Here is a 9,095-nt window from a genome sequence, read left to right on the forward strand (position 1 = left end):
ACCCAGAGCACGCGCGCCCAAAGCAAGCGCACCCGGAGCCAGCGCATGTGTAGCGAGTCTAGCGATACCGAGTCGCCGCGAAGCGGCGACCGGAAGCGCTAGTCAGGGATAAAACCTTGGCTGACAAACAATGTTCATTATCTCTCATTGTCTCTTCCTCGTCAGTGATGGGCTCATATACAGGCTTTTCCCTCCATCGCAGGAGCGGAATAGAATCACGCGGAACGTCGATGCCGTCGGCAAATCTTGAGCGCTTCAGGACTATCTCCCGTGCATCCGCTTCGACGTCGCGAGTTGTTTCCCCAGGAACCTCATTCGGGGGGCTGAACCCAATGAAGATTATCAACGCAACCTCGGTTCCTGCGAGAGGAACCAATCGGAATGCACGGATATATCAATACGAGATCCAAGGGGAATTGAACGAGCGGAAGAAATTCTCGGAGGCACGGGGAGAGCTCGCGGTCTCAGGCGACCATGCTTACGAGCAATCCACGGGCTCGTATTCTCTGTTCAGGCATATCCTGATTGCTGTCACTGTCCAGACCCTCCGATCCTTGTCACGCTTACAGAGCACGTCGGGTCGTTTCAAGCCTACGGTCACGAAATAATCGTCTAGATATTCTCTGCGAATCTCATGCATACCATCAGCGTAAAGCCACCAATTGGCCATCCTCTCTGGAAGGAATCGGTACGCAAGTTGAGACTTCGTAAGTCGAGGCATAAGAATCAGCAGCATAAGGAGACCGTAAGATTCCGGATCTCGTGCGATGACGGAATTCAACCTACCCTCAAGATTGATGCTGCTGGCTGCATCAAGGAATGTCTGCATATACCCCATGAAAACCTTGAACTCGCCGCTAGAAAACGTTTCTCGTTCTCCTGAGATTCCCCTTTGATATTCGGACGATTCCTCGCATCAAGCTCGACTGAACTCACTAGATTTGGAGAGTGCTTCCGTGCTTGAACATCATCGCCCAATCCCGCTCCCTATTCCTTTCGGAGTTCGGGGGGAACACAAATTTGTCGAGCTCCTTCAAAACCTGTCGGTATTCCTCGTTGGCGGCATCTGGAGCAAGAATCGTGATGACGCCAACAATGTCTCAGTCATCGACGAGAAAAATCATTCGCCGTTCAGCTTACACTTCTCCTTGATGACGTCGACATCCAATTGTAATTCGGCATTTGGCTTGTACGGGTTCTCCGTGTCATCGTACTCCTGTTCTATCTCGGTGAATTCTTCCAATGCGACACTGAAGCGAAAGTCTACATTGGATGCTTCATTGGAATGAAAGAGTCGAGAGAAGCGGACCTGGTGCAGTATCCGTCCGTGAATCTCACCGTGGATTCTTCCGTCCCGAAGAGGGTACCCTCAGATCCGAACGATCACGTGCGTGGATCAAGCTGTAGCACAACTGGAAGACATTCCTGGAAAGAAGCGCATTCCGGGAGGCCTCCAGGAAACTCGAGAAAGGCCTCCAGGAAACTCAAGACCGAGTACGGTCAAGATCAATACCGTATAAAAAACGCTATCGGGAGGGTCTACGCGATCATCATCCTGTCCTCAGATCGACATTCCCAACATCGAGTGGGTCCAAAACTCGAGTCGCAGCTGACTCGAAACCACGACCTGAGGTAAGGACTCACCTTTTTTGCTCAATTTCCACCATTTTCGGCGTGACCAAGAACAAGCCGTCTCGATCCGTCTTGAGGGGATGGAAGTCCCGCGGTGCGAGAAATCTCATGAGATGACCAGGCAAACCCCAACCGGTTTGTCTCTTCCCGCCCTTAGCCTGCTCGATCCGCTGACTCATGAATTCGAACAATTCAGTCGATACGGGGATCCACCGATTTTCCCACTCGACAGCGCGAAGTCGCAGGTTCCTCGAGAGTTCTTCAATTTTCGCCAGAGTGACCGGGACGAAAATTTGCAGTTTCGGGTCGAAAACTTCGACGGCAGCCGTTTTTCGAATATGCTCATCAGCGAAAAGACGGAGGGTCGATAAATCGATTGGATTTCTTTGGTCATATCCGGCCCTCGTTATGTTCATTTTATCTCGCATAAAAGCAAGAACGTGCTCATGAAGTGGATGTCGTGAATACTGAATCTTCCCTAAGAGCCCCCTCCCGCGATTGGGAATCGAGGAGGAATCGTACTCGTTGTCACGCTCTCCTTCGGGCCGCGAACTTCCCACACCGGGCTCGCCTCGATTCATCGCGTCATAGATACGCAATAAATCTGACATGTATCTCCAAGTCAATGATCTCTTCAAGCTCGGGCTTATCACGACGGAAAAATCGCCGAACAGATCATTCACCATTATCTCGAATTCTTGGAAGCTCATATTCCGTGGAGGAATGTCGCGTGTTTCGATTTGGAGGGGACGACGGAATCTTTCCCTCAACCTGTCTAAACGTATTCGAACTCTGCGGTTGTGGGAATCGCGATATCGGAACGAGGGGTTCTCGTTCGGAGGAATCTCCACTTCCTTGGCACCGCCACGAATGACCCCCGCGAGATCTGGACTCCCAGGAGAGTCGAGAGACCACAAGAGCGCTCCAAACACACAAATGTATCCCACTAAGCCGAAGGGCCCCACATCTGACGATCCACGTCCCCGGATCTTGAATCGACTGAGCTCTAGGATCAATTTCAATAGTACACTCCCGGAGAGGGCACGGAGCAGGGAAGCCTCTGACTCCATTGCTGGTGAAGGTCTCGAGGACCTCAGCAACTCGCCACACTTCGTCGTTGCTGAGTCATACGGCTGCTGGAGGAAGACAGAAGATCCAAATAATTGAGTAGCGGTCCTCCGCAATGGATTACCTTGGTCCTCGAAGTCGATAAAGGAGGATTCGGGAAGACGGAGGATGTCACGGGTAATGGTGCTTTCAATTAGTTTCCATTGAGGCTCATCGGTTGTACCAGCCAAAAGGAATGAGGAAGCAGACTTACTCGCGGAGCACCTCTGAAACGCCTCAGGGATATGCGCCACGGTACCTTCCGGTCATTCGTGCCTGCATTCAGGCGAAGATCTGCCGGGTTTTCTTAACGTCCCGGGTACTGTTATTCACATTGCTTCTGAGGACGGATCCATAGAGCAAATGTACCCAGGAGGATCAAGGCCGAGTACCTGGGAAACTTCCCCAGGGAATCATGAGAGTCAAGGCGGAGCGGGAAGACCCTAGCACTTCAGCAGATCAGAGCTATCGGGAGTCGGAAACGAAATCGAGACTAGGTATTCCATTATCCCAGACTAAAATTCTCAGCATTTGACTAGCATCCGGAGAGGAATTCTCGTTGCTCGATCTTGGTGGCTGTATGAATTTCTTCGTGCTCCTGAGTGTCCCCTCTTGAATAACAGCCATCAAGGTCCAAGTGGAAGCTCATTCGCCGGCGCGGCGTCGTGAATAAAGGAAAAATAAATGATTGTCCAGGATTCGGAACATCATTCAGGCGCCACCGCACAGCAGGTGCAAGTACCGGGGACCTTCTTGGAGGGCAACAGCTTCCCAAAAAAACATAGGCCTCAGATTTTGAGCGATCGCATTGCGTGGAATACGGCCGAAATCGAGGCTTTCGGCGAGTGATGCGAGCCAGGATAAAGGAGCTCAGCACAAGAGGAGCTTCGGCCTGAATGAGTTGCGCGGCTCGAAGAGAAGCAGACTTCGCTTCGGATCGAAATTTTCGGGCTTTCAGCGGCCGCTTCTCACACACGTTTCGGATCCGATTCATATTCCGTACAGGCTCCGGAACTGTTCATGGAAAAATGAGATAGGTCCTCGAATCCATCTGATCTATCCCCTGCGTGAGGGAATTAGATGCAGAACTCTGGACGAGTTTTCATTTGCAGAGATCCTAGAAATGTTGGAGAGCCCATCCTCGATGGTCTGATGGGTCACGGACAGTTCTGCGCGACACATCAGCCCTGAAGTCTCACATCATGTCATACTGGAACTAACGGGTAGCTCGCAAGTTTCTCTACAGAGCATTCCTCGAGCGGCTCAGCTTGCTTCGTCTCTTGAGGTTTTTGCTTGGGGTAGCGAGTCCCCGGTTCGTCCGCGATCGACTAGCCGACGGTGCTTTTCGCGGCACTCCCCACCACAACGATTGAATTCTGCGCACGATCGAATTCGATGAACCGCCAGCTCCAGACGTGTCTGCGAACAGGTGACGTATCATATATTATGGAACTTCCGTCTGGGGGACGGTAAATGACAGTTCTTGGTGTATGGTGTCCCGTTCGGGAGATCGTATTCTTACGCACGAAGCCAGCATCGAGTGAAAGCGATCACCCGTCTTCTGTGCACGAGGCGGATTCTCTCTCCATGATCACCTCATCAAATGGAGGTCACCGATCCCTAGCGAATGGCCAGGACTAGTCGCTGATCTCTCGAAAAAACGAGTAATGTACGAATTGTGCGAATGGCGAACGCAGGAATTCAGCGCCGATGAAACATCGAGACGGCTCTTGGTCGCTGCCATTGAAGCTTGAACAGAAGAAGATTTCCGAGATACGGATAGAACGTTATTACGTAATGTCAGGATCAGAAGCCACAACTCCGGAGATAAAGGTCATTTCCTGTGTCGATGACTTAGTACACAAGAGCGGCGACGCGATCGAGCGCTCACGGCTTCATTGTAATCCGCCATCGGACTCAGTCCTCACTGTACGCTGGGATTCTGGACGTACGGAATCAGCTGTTCCCAACTTGACAGAATTTCTGATCGTCCTCGCGGTAGCCACGGTGATCTTCATCATAGAGCCCGGACGGATATGCGAATTCCAGGAATTGCTGGAGAAAAAGGTGGACTGTTCATGGGTATATTCTTTTGACGACCCGCTTTGGGCACCGCTGCAGAGAGCAAGGGACGGACCCACATTCATCTCAATCGGTCAGAAGTCATGATGCGGTTCGTTGTTCCGGAAGTGACCGTCTCGTCGAAAGCGTCAGAACCTTCAGTCAATGGAGTCCGAGCCCCCGCACTGAAGGTGCGAGCTCTGACGAAACCGAGCCGCGACCTACAAAGGACGGTGAGCTCCTACTCCGATGACCTCTCGAGCACTGCGGAGAGAGGCTCTCAGAATGATCGATCCGAATCGAGATCGACCGGCTCGATTCAGAATAGAATCGTCAAAAAAGAATCCAGCACGAGATGCAAACTCCCGCTTTCTCCCAGAGCCGTCGACGCTTTTTCCAAGACTGCATGCGCCGCCGTCGATCGCACCGTCCGAGCGGCGAAGCCGATTCAGATATGTACACGAGTACACAGTTGACATTCGGAGATGGAATCGAGCGATCAGCGTAGATAAAGGACTACTTTACAATGTAATCTGCTCGTCCGCTTCATACTCTTTATAGCGACGCTGTTCGAGTCGCTCTCTGGGACCGGTCGACAGATTGTTGCCCGCTCGAGTCCTGATGTCAAATGCTCAGTACGGATGAAGGACCGACGTTGTGAGAAGTCATTCGGACGGTAATACGTTGAAGAAGGAAAAACTCCAGAGAAGGCTCGGAGTTCCGCAGTCTGACTTCTCTTGGACCCGCCCGCATCTTTCAGGGAGACGGCTCGTGAGGATGGGCTTCCGGCATTTGAGATTCCCCGGGAAAAGGAGACATGCATCCTCCCAAGTGAGTCAAGAAAGGAAGCTGATCAATTCCTCCCCATGAGCAATCTATCCGTCGGTGCTCGGGATGACGTACGTATGTTCGCAGGCCGAGGTTTCGATTTTCCTCGGAACGGCGAGCAGACTTGCGATCCCCTGAAAACGAACGATCCCCGGAGGAGATTGACTCATCGCCGCGTCGCGACATTCGGACTCGATGCTCTGCTTTATTACGGTGGGTGGCAGAATTACGCTCGGACATAGTCACTTCTTTCGTGTAGGCAGAGTGTAGGTCGTCTTGAGATAGTGGTCTTCCGAATTTCCAGAGGCCTCTCTTAAGAGAGGAGTGGGAATGGGTTTGATCGAGATAAAAGGCAGATGATCTCCGTGCGAGATAAAATGAAGCAGCTCGGCAGCTCCTCGAGTGAACAGAGTGGTATAACATTTGCCCAATGGATCCCGTTCTTCGCCTCGAACGAACTCCAGAGGGGACGTATACATCGTTCCTCCATCAGACCTCGTCTCTTTACGACTCGGCTGCCTGCATTGGAGCAGCAGCCCGATGGAAGCTGCTCCCCGTCGAGTGGAATTTTCATTGAGTCAGAGAATCGTAAATCTACCTGAGTGAGTCGAAGAGTCGGAAACTTCTCAAGGGGGCGTTGAACCAAGGACACGTGGAAGGAAAATTCCTCGGTTTCCCTAATCAACCCTACGAGTGGTGACGAGATCGTGGAATACAAAGTGTAGCCGACGTTTTCGAAGACTCGAGCCTTGACGAAGTTGAACCATGCCGCCAAAGTATTTTCTTCTTTCAGCTTTTCAATCTTAGAACGACTCTCTTGACGGGCTTCAGCCCCCCCCACAGCCCCTCGGTGCGTGAGCGGGCAAATTTCTCCGCGCATCGAGACTCTATGCCTCCCCTTTGATCTGCATCTCCCCCAGATTCAGACGTAGAACATAGATAGAAATTAAGACTCTCTCGAGTTCCCTTCTGAAGATGATAGCCTTATTATTTGCTCCATAAATTATCGTATCCTACAACCGTTCGACATATATTCCTTATTTACATGGGTTCAGCGACCGAGTTCTGTGGTCGATATAATTTTTACAATGCGAGTTCGGGACTCAATTTCTCGCCGGCTCTTCCGTTCTTTTTGTACAAGATGGACGTCGAGCTACCTAATTTGGAGGAGAATTTAAATATTTTCTTTCCCGTTGCGGAGATCGTGCTTCAAACTGAAGTGATCGCAGCCCTGATCGGGGAACACTGCCAGAATGTGGGTCACGGCGACCCGGTTGACTTGGAGACCGGGGAGGAGCGCCTGCAAAGCCTCTGCGGTTTTGCTGCTAACCAGCGAGCGCTTCACGGTGACCGAACGCAGCGATGGACACACGCTGACCAGGGTCTCGAGGCCAGCGTCCGTGATGTTGGTTTCGCACAAGCAGACGGTTTGCAGAGTCTCGAAGAGGCATCCGCTGGACACCAGTTGCATGATTGACGTGTCTCTGAGTCCAGTGTGACCCAGGTAGAGTTCCCGGAGATTGGGCACGAGCTGGGCGATTGCAACGACATCGTCTTCGTTCAGCTGAGTACCTTCAAGATCCAGAACGTCTAGATTCGGGAAGTTTGTGAGCAAACGTCGGAGGAACGGAGCGGATTTCACTTGAGGAACTCCCTCCAAGTAGAGCTCCTTCAAATTCTCGAGCTTCGGCCAGTGAGCCTCGGGCGCGCCGCCGTCTCTGTTACTATAATGCGTGTTGTTTTTTGCGTGAAGATAGCTCGACCCACGTCGAGAACTTTCAATTTCTTCATCTTAGCTTGATCCATTTTCGCGAAGAAGGTCTTCGGCTCGAAGGTGGAATTTCGGAGTGACAGCAGCTCTAGGTCGGGAGGGCAGTCCACGAGACGCGCTCGACGATTCTTCTGCTTCGCTCGCAGATTGAAGTTTTGGAGCGTGAGAGTTTTCATCGACGGACAACTCGACTTCAGCTGTTTGATGCTGCTCGAGGTCACGGATTCGGTCATCGCGCTCAGCTTGCCCTCAAGGGCGAGCTCTTTCGTTGGGTCGATGCTCTTGGCTTTCTCGGTGTACTTCAGAATCTTCTTCAGAAGACTCGGTGTAACCTCCGTGCGAATTTCTTTGTGCAGCGCGAGGCCGCAAGTGGTTTCCGAAGAGTTCAAGACGACCTGCAAGGGGGGAACGGGGTCAAACTCAGCGGTGAAGCTCCTATGGCTCTCTTTTGATTCTTCGGCTTCCCCATTTCATACAAATATCGATCGAGACACGAGCTGTCGTGAGTCGGCGAACAAGTGGAAGAGGGGGGGCGTCGACATTTGCGCATCGGGAACGACCTCAATATCAACGGCGGTAGGATGTACAGGCCGCCTGACCTTCGATCATGGCGTTGAGAAAATATGGTGGAAAGCCAAGAAAAGCCGAGTCTCCGACAATAACTTCGAAAGTGTACCCAACTATTCTGCCCAGACCTGGCAGATATTAGAGCACGAGGATCAAGCGCAAATTCCGGGAGAGGCCCAAGCAAACGAAAATCGTCACAGAAAGTAGAGAATGCGCGCGGACACCCTCGGGATTCGTGCACCGGTTTCGAGCGATTGAAGAAAACCATAATGCGGCAACTCACCATGGGGACGGCTTCGCATGGGCTGCCCACGGTGCTCTCGTAGGAGGGCGCAATGAGGTCTCGGGATATCTTCGGCGAATAACTGATGACTTTCACGTCGGATATCTTACGATCTCCTCTGGCGTGGTCGAAGGCCATCTTGATCGAGCTAAGGATATCCATCGCGGCGACGTCTTGGAGACTTGGACTTCAGCTCAAGCTTCACCGGGGGCAAGACTGAAGGAGCGGCGCGCTTCGACAGAACAGCCGGCACAACTCTCGCGACAGAAAACGAGAGGGTGCTCTCGTCAGGAACTCGTGCAAAAACGAAGTGCTGAGCCGAGAAACGCTGAAGACACGTTCCAAAGTGATAACTGCTACTCCAACTGGATGTGCTTTTAAGCTACTCCCATCGCACCGGTAGTCCGCTCTCTCTCAACTCCAGGCGAGGGACCTCGACCTGCGGAGAGGAGCCGCTTCGGTGCGAGGAGAGCTTCGACTTGTCGTGAAGAGGGATCGTGTACAACTACTACCATCGCGATTGTTCGTCATTGGGCGGTCTCTGACGATGAGAGAGAGAATCCGTCCGAGCAACCCAACAGATCACCGGCCTCTCTCACTCGCAACCATTCAGAGTCATCAGTCGTCGATCTTTTCCCGAATTCTAACCTATGCCCCGGAATATTGGGAACTCAATCTTCGTCGTACAGGACTCCTAGATTCGAACCCGTTGTCGGCTTTTTCGATGCTGAGATACGCTTCAATGCGAACGCAATCGCGTATCAGACCATCCCGAAGACATTTTCATCCGCCGTAACGATCTGTCTCTGGGAGCATGATGAATAATAACATTGTGATCCGATCCCC

The 9,095-nt window shown here is 52.0% G+C and overlaps 1 non-coding gene across 1 annotated transcript; it reads right to left on the reverse strand.

The window, feature by feature from the left end:
- Positions 1-6,637: 6,637 nt before the first annotated feature.
- LOC100900094 (uncharacterized) lies at positions 6,638-8,780 on the reverse strand. The gene is made up of 3 exons (XR_003777141.1): positions 8,762-8,780; positions 8,280-8,422; positions 6,638-7,842 (listed from the first exon to the last, which is right to left on the reverse strand). It is a non-coding gene; the product is annotated as an uncharacterized LOC100900094 (transcript).
- Between the last annotated feature and the right edge of the window lie 315 nt (positions 8,781-9,095).

This window comes from Galendromus occidentalis, unplaced genomic scaffold, assembly GCF_000255335.2.
Source record: "Galendromus occidentalis unplaced genomic scaffold, Mocc_1.1 scf7180000075950, whole genome shotgun sequence".
NCBI lineage: Eukaryota > Metazoa > Arthropoda > Arachnida > Mesostigmata > Phytoseiidae > Galendromus > Galendromus occidentalis.